The sequence below is a fragment of the Orycteropus afer genome, unplaced genomic scaffold, assembly GCF_000298275.1.
Source record: "Orycteropus afer afer isolate SDZICR_OR568_19922 unplaced genomic scaffold, OryAfe1.0 scaffold00512, whole genome shotgun sequence".
In the NCBI taxonomy this organism is placed as follows: domain Eukaryota; kingdom Metazoa; phylum Chordata; class Mammalia; order Tubulidentata; family Orycteropodidae; genus Orycteropus; species Orycteropus afer.
This window is the reverse complement of record NW_006922099.1, coordinates 1,442,506-1,452,125: the sequence shown is the minus strand read 5'-3', so window position 1 is coordinate 1,452,125 and position 9,620 is coordinate 1,442,506.

Sequence of the window (9,620 nt, the reverse complement as noted above, 5' to 3'; positions counted from 1 at the left end):
CCCAGTCTTTCTCAAGGAGGGTATTGTTGAGTTTCCATGTGTTTACACTTTTTCTATTGATCTTCCTATTGTTGATTTCTAATTTGATAGCATTATGATCTGAGAAGATACTTCGTAGTATTTCAATGTTTTTATATTTATTAAGGCTTGCTTTATGGCCTACCATATGGTCTATCATGGAAAATGTTCCATGTGCACCTGGAGAAGAATGTATATTGTGCTGCCGTTGGTTGAAGTGCTCTGTACATGTCTATAAGGCCAAGTTAGTGGATTGTATTCTTTAGCTCTTCTGCATCTTTGTTGAGTTTCTTTCCAGTTGTTCTATCTTTCAAAGAAAGTCGTGTATTAAAGTCTCCCACTATGAGAGTCAAGTCATCTACTCGGCTTTTCACTCTTTTAAAGTCTCATTTATGTATTTTGGGGCTCTTTCATTGGGTCCATAGATATTTATTATGGTTATATCTTCGTGTTCAATTGATCCTTTAATCATTATGTAATGTCCTTTCTGTCTCCTATGGTGGTTTTTGTCTTAAAGTCCATTTGATCAGAAATTAATATTGCCACTCCTGCTCTCTTACAGTTGCCATTTGCTCAATATATTTTTTCCCAACCTTTGATTTTTAGTCTATATTTGTCTTTGTCTCTAAGGTGTGTTTGTTGTAGACAGCATATTGATGGGTTTTGTTTTCTTATCCAATCTGCAACTCTCCGTCTCTTGAGTGGTGCATTTAATCCAGTAACAGTCGGGTAATTATTGATAAGTATGAATTGGTTGCTGTCATTTTGTTATGTGTTTTTGCATGGTGTCTCTGGTTTCTCTGTTCCATGTTATTTTCTGTGCTATGTTCAATATATTTATGAATTGTTACCATTTCCTTTGTTGCTGTTGTTATAGTATCTGCTGAGTATTTGTGCTTGTCCTCTTTTTCATTCTGATATGAAAGTTTATCATTTTTCTTTGAGGTTACCCTATGATTTATAATTTTCTCCCCGAGTTCAGAACAGTCCATTCTCTCTTGCAACTCTCTTAACTTCCCCACCATTTAGAAGTTCTGACACTAAACAGTCTTTTCCCTCTTTTTGTTTATAGTTGTCCTCACTTGCCAATTGATGTCTCTGGTTTCCTGTTTACAATCTTGCAAGCTCATTTTACTTTGGATATGTCCATAGCTGTGGTTTCTGGGTTATGTCATCTTGTGTATTAATGGTTGGTTGTTATTTGCTATTTTTGGTTCTCTGATTAAAGGACTCCCTTTAGCATCTCTTGTAAGGTTGGTCTGGTTTTAACAAATTCCCTTAGTTTCTGCTTATCTGGAAATCTCCTAATTTCACCATCATATTTGTGGGATAATTTTGCTGCGTATATAATTTTTGGTTGAAAATTCTTCTTTTTCACGGTTTTATATAAACCCTCCCATTGCCTTCTCGCTTGCATGGTCTCTGCTGAGAAATCAGAGCTTATTCTTACTGGCTGTCCTTTGTACATAACTTTTTGTTTTTCCCAGGCTGTTTTCAGGATTCTGTCTTTTTCTTTGGTTTTGGTGAGTTTGATAATGATATGTCTTGGTGATTTTCTTTTGGGGCCTATCCTGGTTGGGGTTCGTTGGACTTCCTGAATGGATATATTCTCCTCTTTCATCATTTAAGGGAAGTTCTCCTCCAGCAAATCTTGGACAATTTTCTCAGTGCTTTTATTTTTCTCTTCCTGTTCTGGAATTCCAATGGCACATAGGTTATTCCTTTTGATGGTATCCCACATGAACCTTAGGCTTTCTTCATTTTGTTTTGACTTTTTTTTTTTTTTTTTTTCTGATTGATTCCTTCCCAAAGAAGTATTCAGGTATTTTTCTTCAATCTCATTAATTCTGTCTTCCATTACATCAATTCTACCCTTTTGCCCTTCCATTGTGTTATCTATTTCTGACAACTTAGTGTGAATCTTCTGGATTTCTATCTGTAGATTTAGAATCATTTCTAATTTTTCATTTATTTTGTCATTTTGTTCTTGTATTTTCTTCCAATTTTTTTCTAAGGTTTGTTCTGTGTTTTCTTTGGTCTGTATCTCAGTCCTTTGCAGATACCTAAATATAACTCTTTTGAATTCCTTATCAGAGAGTTCCAATGCTGCTTCTTCTTCAGGGATGTGTTCTGGGTCTGTATCCTGTTATCTTGTTTCTACCACTATATCTTGCTTCTTTGTGTGGTCTGTGATGGTCTGTTGTCTCCGAGGCACGGTGGTGTCGTATTTATATCTTTGTTAACTGTTTGTGAAGAGCAGCCAAGGGTGCTTCAGGCTCTTCTTGGTGGTTTTTTATCGTTGGCCCGTTAGTGGAAAAGGATGTGGTGCCTCTCACTCAGTAAGTAAAGTTGCAGGAGGTGTGGGTGTAGTTGTATCTTATGGGGACTGTTGCTGTCTCCCACTCATTTAGACAAAAATTACTATTGAAAACCATCAAAAAACTGAAAGCACATGGACAAAAAAATACACCTGTCTGTAATCACAGGGAAACAGTAACCAAAAAAAAAAAAAAAAAGATGAAAAAAGAATAAGAAAACCTGGAATATCTGGGGACAGAACACAAAGAGAAAAAAGATAGAGAATGAGAATAATAAAGAAAAAAATGGGGAAAATACAAAAAAAAAAAAAAAAAAAAAAAAAAAAAAAAAAAAGAAAAAAAAAAAAAAAAAAAAGGGAAAAAAAAAAAAAAAAAAAAAAAAAAAGAAACAAGGAACGGGGTTAACCACAAGGAAAATGGGGGAAAAAAGGAATTTAAATTAAAAAAAAAATTTTTTTTCAACCAGGAACAAGGAAAAGAAAAAAAAGTTGTAATTAAAACCTGCAGGGCAGGGGGAGAACAGAGAATAATAGGAAAAAGGACAAAAGTATTAATAATAATAGTAGTTTTAAAACAGACAAATACAAGCAAACTAAACACGAGAAAAAAGAGAGAAAAAAGGAAAAAGAAAACAATCGGTGGAGGAGAGGTCAGGGCAGGCTCCGACAAACAGGGCAGGCTCCGACTCAGCACACAGACTGGGATAGAGTTCCTGCGGGCCCAAAGGTGGGTGGGAGTGGGAGATGGCCGCACCTCTGTTCACCAACCAGGTGTGGGGTGTAAGAGTAACTAGAGGAATGTCGCACCTTTTCAGTCGTGCAGGTCCGGAGTTTCCTTGGGGTTACTGGCAAACAGAACCTATTCTTTAGCCCCTGGAATATAGTAGAGCGCTGTTTCTTTAAATATCCGAAATGGTCAAGCCGCTTGTAAACATTCAAAATGGTGGTGCCCTCCGGACATGCACAAGGCCACAGCTCAGTCTGTCTTCGTCTTCACTGCTGCTTCCTGTTTTATTCCACAGCCACCAGAGCAGTCCTCCATGCAGTCCCTTGCTAGCAAGGCTGATTTTTAGGTTAATTCTTAGGTCCTATCAGCACTTAGGAATATCCAAGGTGTCTGTGCTGTTAGGATCGCTCAGAATCACTGCCAGATTGCAGCTCCGTATGTCTCCCTTTTTGGTATTTTCATGCAAATTCTTCTTCTAGTTGAGGTTTAGTCCACTTCTATATCCTTCCCTTCAAGGCTCAGGGGTCCAGGATTATCTTCAGTGTCTGTGTTAACTGGTTCCCCTTTTCTTTGTTGAAGAGGGTCTGTGAAGTCTTTCTGTCTATTCTGCCATCTTGGATAGTGCAAAAAGGGCAAGAAGGCCACATGTTCTGACCTCCTCTAATCTCACAAGAGGAAGACAGAATCACCATCAATAGCCCAAGGGCTATTACTGTGAGGCCAGACATGCTGTCTACCTCCAGCCCTTTCTCCAACCGTTCCTCCCAGAGCACCCACCACCTCTCTCCTGGGTTCGATAATTCACTACAGTGGCCATGCAGAACTCACAGATTATGGGGTTTATTAGGGAAGCACGAGGCTACAATTCAAGTTCAGGAAAAAAACGCTCAGTCTCTCTCCCAGCCCACCGTCTCTCAGCCAAATCTCTCACAGTTTCTCCCCCAGCAGTGTATGTCCCTCGGTGTCTTACTCAGCATTGTGTGTCTCTTGTGTCTCTTTCCCAGCAGCACGTGTCTCTTTCAGGAGCGTGTGTCTCTTTCAGCAGCACTTCTTCCTCAACCAGCAGTCAGAGAGAGTTCTGCCTCTAGGAGGCCTCCTTTTGAGCCTAGCAGAGTGGTCAAACTAGCCTATTATAGCATCAGAACTCTAAGCACCTGAGAGAGAGTGGGAACCTCGCAGAACATTGTTTTGTGCCACTCTCAACAGAAATACTCCAGGTGGACAACTTTAGCAATCAGGAGCTCCTCAGTTGCTCATAGCAAATCCTACCTTGGAGTTTACAAAAACTTATGGGTAGAAAAGCCACACTAAGTAATTTACTATACCGCAGATAGGAATCAAGTGCCCTTTCTTAAGCAAACTCTTCTTTGTCTTTTTACAGCAATGGGCTCATACATTATTTGTCCTTCTGCAATTGACTTATTTCACCCAGCGTAATGTCCTCCAGGCTCACCCACATTGTGAGATGATGTGCATATCCTTCATTGTTCTTTAATGTAGCAGAGCATTCCATTGTGTGAATGTACCATAATTTGGTTATCTACTCATCCACTGATGGGTATTTAGGTTGTTTCCATCTCTTTGCTATAGTGAACTGTGCTGAAATGAACATAGGTGTGCATATGTCTGTTCACGTTCTGCCTCTCATCTGTTTAGGATATACTCCTAGTAATGGAATTGCTGGGTCAAATGGTACTTCTATTTTAAGTTTTTTAAGGAAATGCCATACTGTATACCACGATGGTTGTGCCATTTTACAATCCCACCAGCAGTGCACAAGAGTTCCAATCTCTACAACCTCACCAGCATTTGTTATTTTCTGACCTGCTGAATTTTGCAATTATTGCTGGTGTGAGACGATATCTCATTGTCGTTTTGATTTGCATCTCTCTAATGACTAATGTTTGTGAGCAATTCCTCATGTGTTTGTTGGCCACCAACATATCGTTTTAGTGAAGTGTCTGTTCATGTCTCTTGCCCATTTTTTAATTGGATTGTTTGTCTTTTTGGTGTTAAGGTGTTGAAGTTTTCTACGGATTTTGAAGATAAGTCCTTTGTCAGATATGTTACAGGCAAGTATTTTCTCCCAATCTATAGGTTCTCTTTTTACACTTTTAACAAAGTCTTTCGATGGACGTGAGAATATAATTTTTCAAAGGTTCCAGTCATCTTGCTTCTCTTCTACTTCCTGTGCATTCTAGGTTATGTTTGATAGTCTATTTAGGCTGTAAATTAGGGCTCCTAGATTTGCCCCTATTTTATCTTTGATAAATTTTATCTTTGAAGAATAATTTTGGGTTTTACATTTAAGTCTTTGATCCAGCTTGAGTTTGTTTTTGTGTATGGGGTGAGGTATGGGTCCTGCTTCATTTTTCTGCAAGTAGACATCCAGTTTTGCCACCACTGGTTAAAGAGTCTGTCCCTTCCCCCATTTAATGGGTTTTGGACCTTTGTCAAAGATCAGGTGTCCACAGATGGATGGATCTATTTTTGGACTTTCCATTCTGTTCCATCAGTCTATCTGTCTACCCCTGCACCAATACCACATTTTGAATACTGAGGCGTATAGTAGAGTTTAAGATCTGGGAGTGTAAGACCTCCCACTTTGTTCTTCTTCAGAAGTGTTCTGCTTATCCAAGGTCTCTTTCCTTTCCATATGAAGTTAGTAATTGGTTTTTCCACGTCCTTAAAAAAATTTTGTTGGTATCTGGATCAGGATTGCATTAAATGTGTAGATTGCTTTAAGTACTATTGACATTTTCACAATATTCAGCCTATGTATCCATGAACAAGGCAGGTTTTCCATTTATGTATTGCCCTTGTCTCTTGTGGTAGTGTGTTATAGTTTTCTTCGTATAGGTCTTTTGTGTCTCTGGTAAGGTTTATTCCTAGATACTTTATCTTTTTATTAGTAATGGTATTGTTTCCTTTATTTCTTTATCAGAGGTCTCTGTTGATGTAGAGAAATCCAACTGATTTTTGTATGTTGACCTTGTATCCTGCCAGTTTGCTGAATGACTCTATTAGTTCTAGTAGTTTTTTTTTTTTTTTTGCTGCATCTCTTGGGTTTTCTATGTATAGGATCGTATCATCCACAAATAGAGTTTTGCTTCCTTGCCAATATATATATATGCCTTTTATTTCTTTTTCTTGCCTTATTGCCCTGGCCAGGACTTCCAATATAATGTTAAATAGAAGTGGTGATAGAGGGCATCTCTGTCTGGTTCCCATTCATAAGGGGAATGCCTTGAATCTTTCTCCATGAATAGTGATGTTGGCTGTTGACTTTGCATATATGCCTTTTATTATGTTGAGGAATATCCTGTCTATCCCTATTTTGCTGAGGGTTCTGAACAGGTACAGGTGTTGGATTTTATCAAACGCCTTTTCTGCATCGATTCATATAATCATATGGTTGTTTTGTTCATGTAGTGGACTACACCGATTGTTTTTCTGATGTTGAACCACATACTAGTGGGTATGAATCCCACTTGGTCAGGATATGTTATTTTTTTGATAAGTTGTTGGATTCTGTTGACTATGATTTTGTTGAAAATTTTTGCATCTATGTTCATGAGGGATATTTGTCTTCCTTTCCAGTGGTGTTTTTACCTGGTTTTGGTATTAGTGTTATGCTTGCTTCATAAAATGAATTTGGGAGTAGTCCATCTTTTTGTATGTTCTGGAATAGCTTGAGTAGTATAGGGGTCAACTTTTCCCTGAATATTTGGTAAAATTCTCCAGTGAAGCTATCAGGGCCAGGACTTTTCTTTGTGGGGAGTTTTTTTTTTATGACCTGTTCAATTTCTTCTTTTGTTATAGGTCTGTTCAAGTATTCTGTCTCTCAGTGGGATAGTTTAGGTAGGTCTTGTGATTCTAGAAACTTATCCATCTCTTATAGGTTTCTCAGATCTGTTGGGGTACAATTTTTCATTAATTTCTATATCTTGTTTTATTTCAGTTGGTTCTGTTGTGATGATATGCTTTGCATTTACTATTTTTGTAATTTTCATCTGCTCTTTCGTTAGATTTGCCAATGGTTTATTGATTTTGTTAATCTTTTCGAAGAACCAACTTTTTGTTTTGTTGATTTTCTCTAATTTTTTTTGTTTCATTTATTTCTGCTCTGATCTTTATGATTTCCTTACTTCTAGATACTGTAGGATTCTTTTCTTGTTCTTTTTCTAGTTGTTGGAGTTGTTTAGTTAGAATGTTGATTTTGTTTCTTTCCCTTTTTTTGATGTATGCATTTATTGGTATAAACTGACCTCTGAGTACTGCTTTTGCTGTGTCCCATAGGTTTTGCTATGATGTATCTTCATTCTCACTTGTTTCTAGGAAATTTTTTATTTCACTTTTTTATCTGTTCTATTACCCAGTAGTTTTTGAGCAGTGAATTGTTCAACTTCCACATTCACATTTTTTCCTTGATCTCCCTATCATTAATTTCTAATTTTATAGCATTGTGTTCCGAGAAGATGCTTTGTAGTATTTCAGTGTTTTTAGAATTTATTGAGGCTTGTTTTATGTCCTAACATATGAGCTATACTGGAGAAAGATACATGTGCACTGGAGAAGAATGTGAATTGTGCTTTTGTTGGGTGGAATGCTCTGTGTATGTCTATGAGGTCCAGTTGGTTGGCTGTGTTGTTGAGTTCTTCATCTTTCTTGAGTTTTTTCTAGTTGACCTATCCCTCTTTGAAAGTGGTGTGTTAAAGTCTCCTACTACTATTGTAGAGTTGTCTATTGTCCCTTTTAATTCAATTAATATTTGCTTCACTTATTTTGGAGCACTTTCATTGGGTGCATCAATATTTATTATCATAATGTCTTCTTTGTCAATTGACCCTTCCAGCATCACATAGTGTCCTTCTTTGTCTCTTACGTTGTTTTTGACCTTAACGTCTATTTTATCAGAAATTACTATTACCACTCCTGTTGTTTTTTTGTTTTGTTTTGTTTTTGTTTTCTTTGTTTTTTGGGTTTTTTTTTTAGATACTGTTAGCTTGGTGTATTTTTTTCCACCCCTTAACTCTAAGGCACTTGAATGCTAACCAGAAGGTTGGTGGTTCAAACCCATCAGCCACTGCTCGGATGGAAGACTGGGCAATCTATTTCCATAGAGATACCACCTTGGAAACCCAAACAGGGGTCATTATGAGTCAGAGACAACTCAATGGCACATAACAACAACAACAGAGGAAAAGAGTAGGAAAAAAATTTCAGCTTTAAGAAATTCTGTCTAATTAAGAATAAGGATGCAAGGCCAAGATCAGTTTTAGGATTTTACCATGCATCAAAACTAAAATCTCTACCCTAAGATATTATTTGAATTTCATTATTTAAAAGATAAAACTTGGAAGCATCTCTTTTAATCATTTACAAGTTATCACTTGCCCACTATCTGGAAAGAAATGCTAAAACTGAAAATATAGAGAAATAATCTTGCATAAACTATTAACAAAGGTATATATATTTAACCATATTATACCCAAACTATTTTGAAGTGATATTTGACAACAGAAATAACAGTATGTAATATAAGTACTACTACATTCCATTAATATGGTACCTTATAGCTTTGTTTCTTATACAGACAGTATTTTTAAACTGAGAGATACAATTAATTAATGGGTTGCAAGCAACAGTTTGCCAGAAACCCATTATTAATTCTATCTCTCAGTTTAGCCCTGGTAGAGCAATGGCTAAGGGCTCTGCTATTAACTGAAAAGTGAGTTGTTTAAACACTCTAGTCAGTCTGTGGGAGAAAATACCTGGCAATCAGCTCCCATAAAGAAAACCTATTGTCATTAAGTTTATTCTGACTCATAGTAATTTTACAGGACAGAGTAGAACTGCCAGTAGGCTCTTCAAGGCTGTGAACTTTAAGTAAGAAGACTGAAACATCTTTCTTCCACAGAGCAGCTAGTGGGTATGAAGCACTGACCTTTCAGTTAGCAGCCAAGTTCTAATCACTGCACACTGGGGCTTCATTCCATAAAGATTACAGCCTAGGAAACCCCACAGTGGAAGTTCTACTATGTGATATAGGGTACTAGGAGTCTGAAAGGAGCACTGGTATCGTAGTGCCTAAGGCATCTGACTGCTAACCAGAAGGCTGGTCATTCAAATCCACCAGCCACTCCTCGGAAGGATGGTTGGGCAATCAATCTACTTCTGTAGTGATACTGCCTAGGAAACCTAAGGCGGAGTCTCTATGAGTCAAGACTGACTCGACAGCAGTAATTATGAGTCTGAACCAAATCCATGACACACAACAACAGCAATAGCTTATTTTTCAATGAAACAGAATAGAAAACATCAGTGTGTTTCACATATAGTAGCAAATTTTGCACTGCAACTATGTGTGTATACACATATAGATGAGATCGCCATGAAAAAAGTACTCCTAAAAATTTTGGAAAACACTTGTTTGCAAGTATTTTTATACCAATCTCATGCCATCCTTTCTGAATAGTGTTGATATTATTTTCATTTTATAGATAGGGGAACTAGGCTCATAAGTGAAAAGAATTAAATAAAATCTTCTATCTTTTT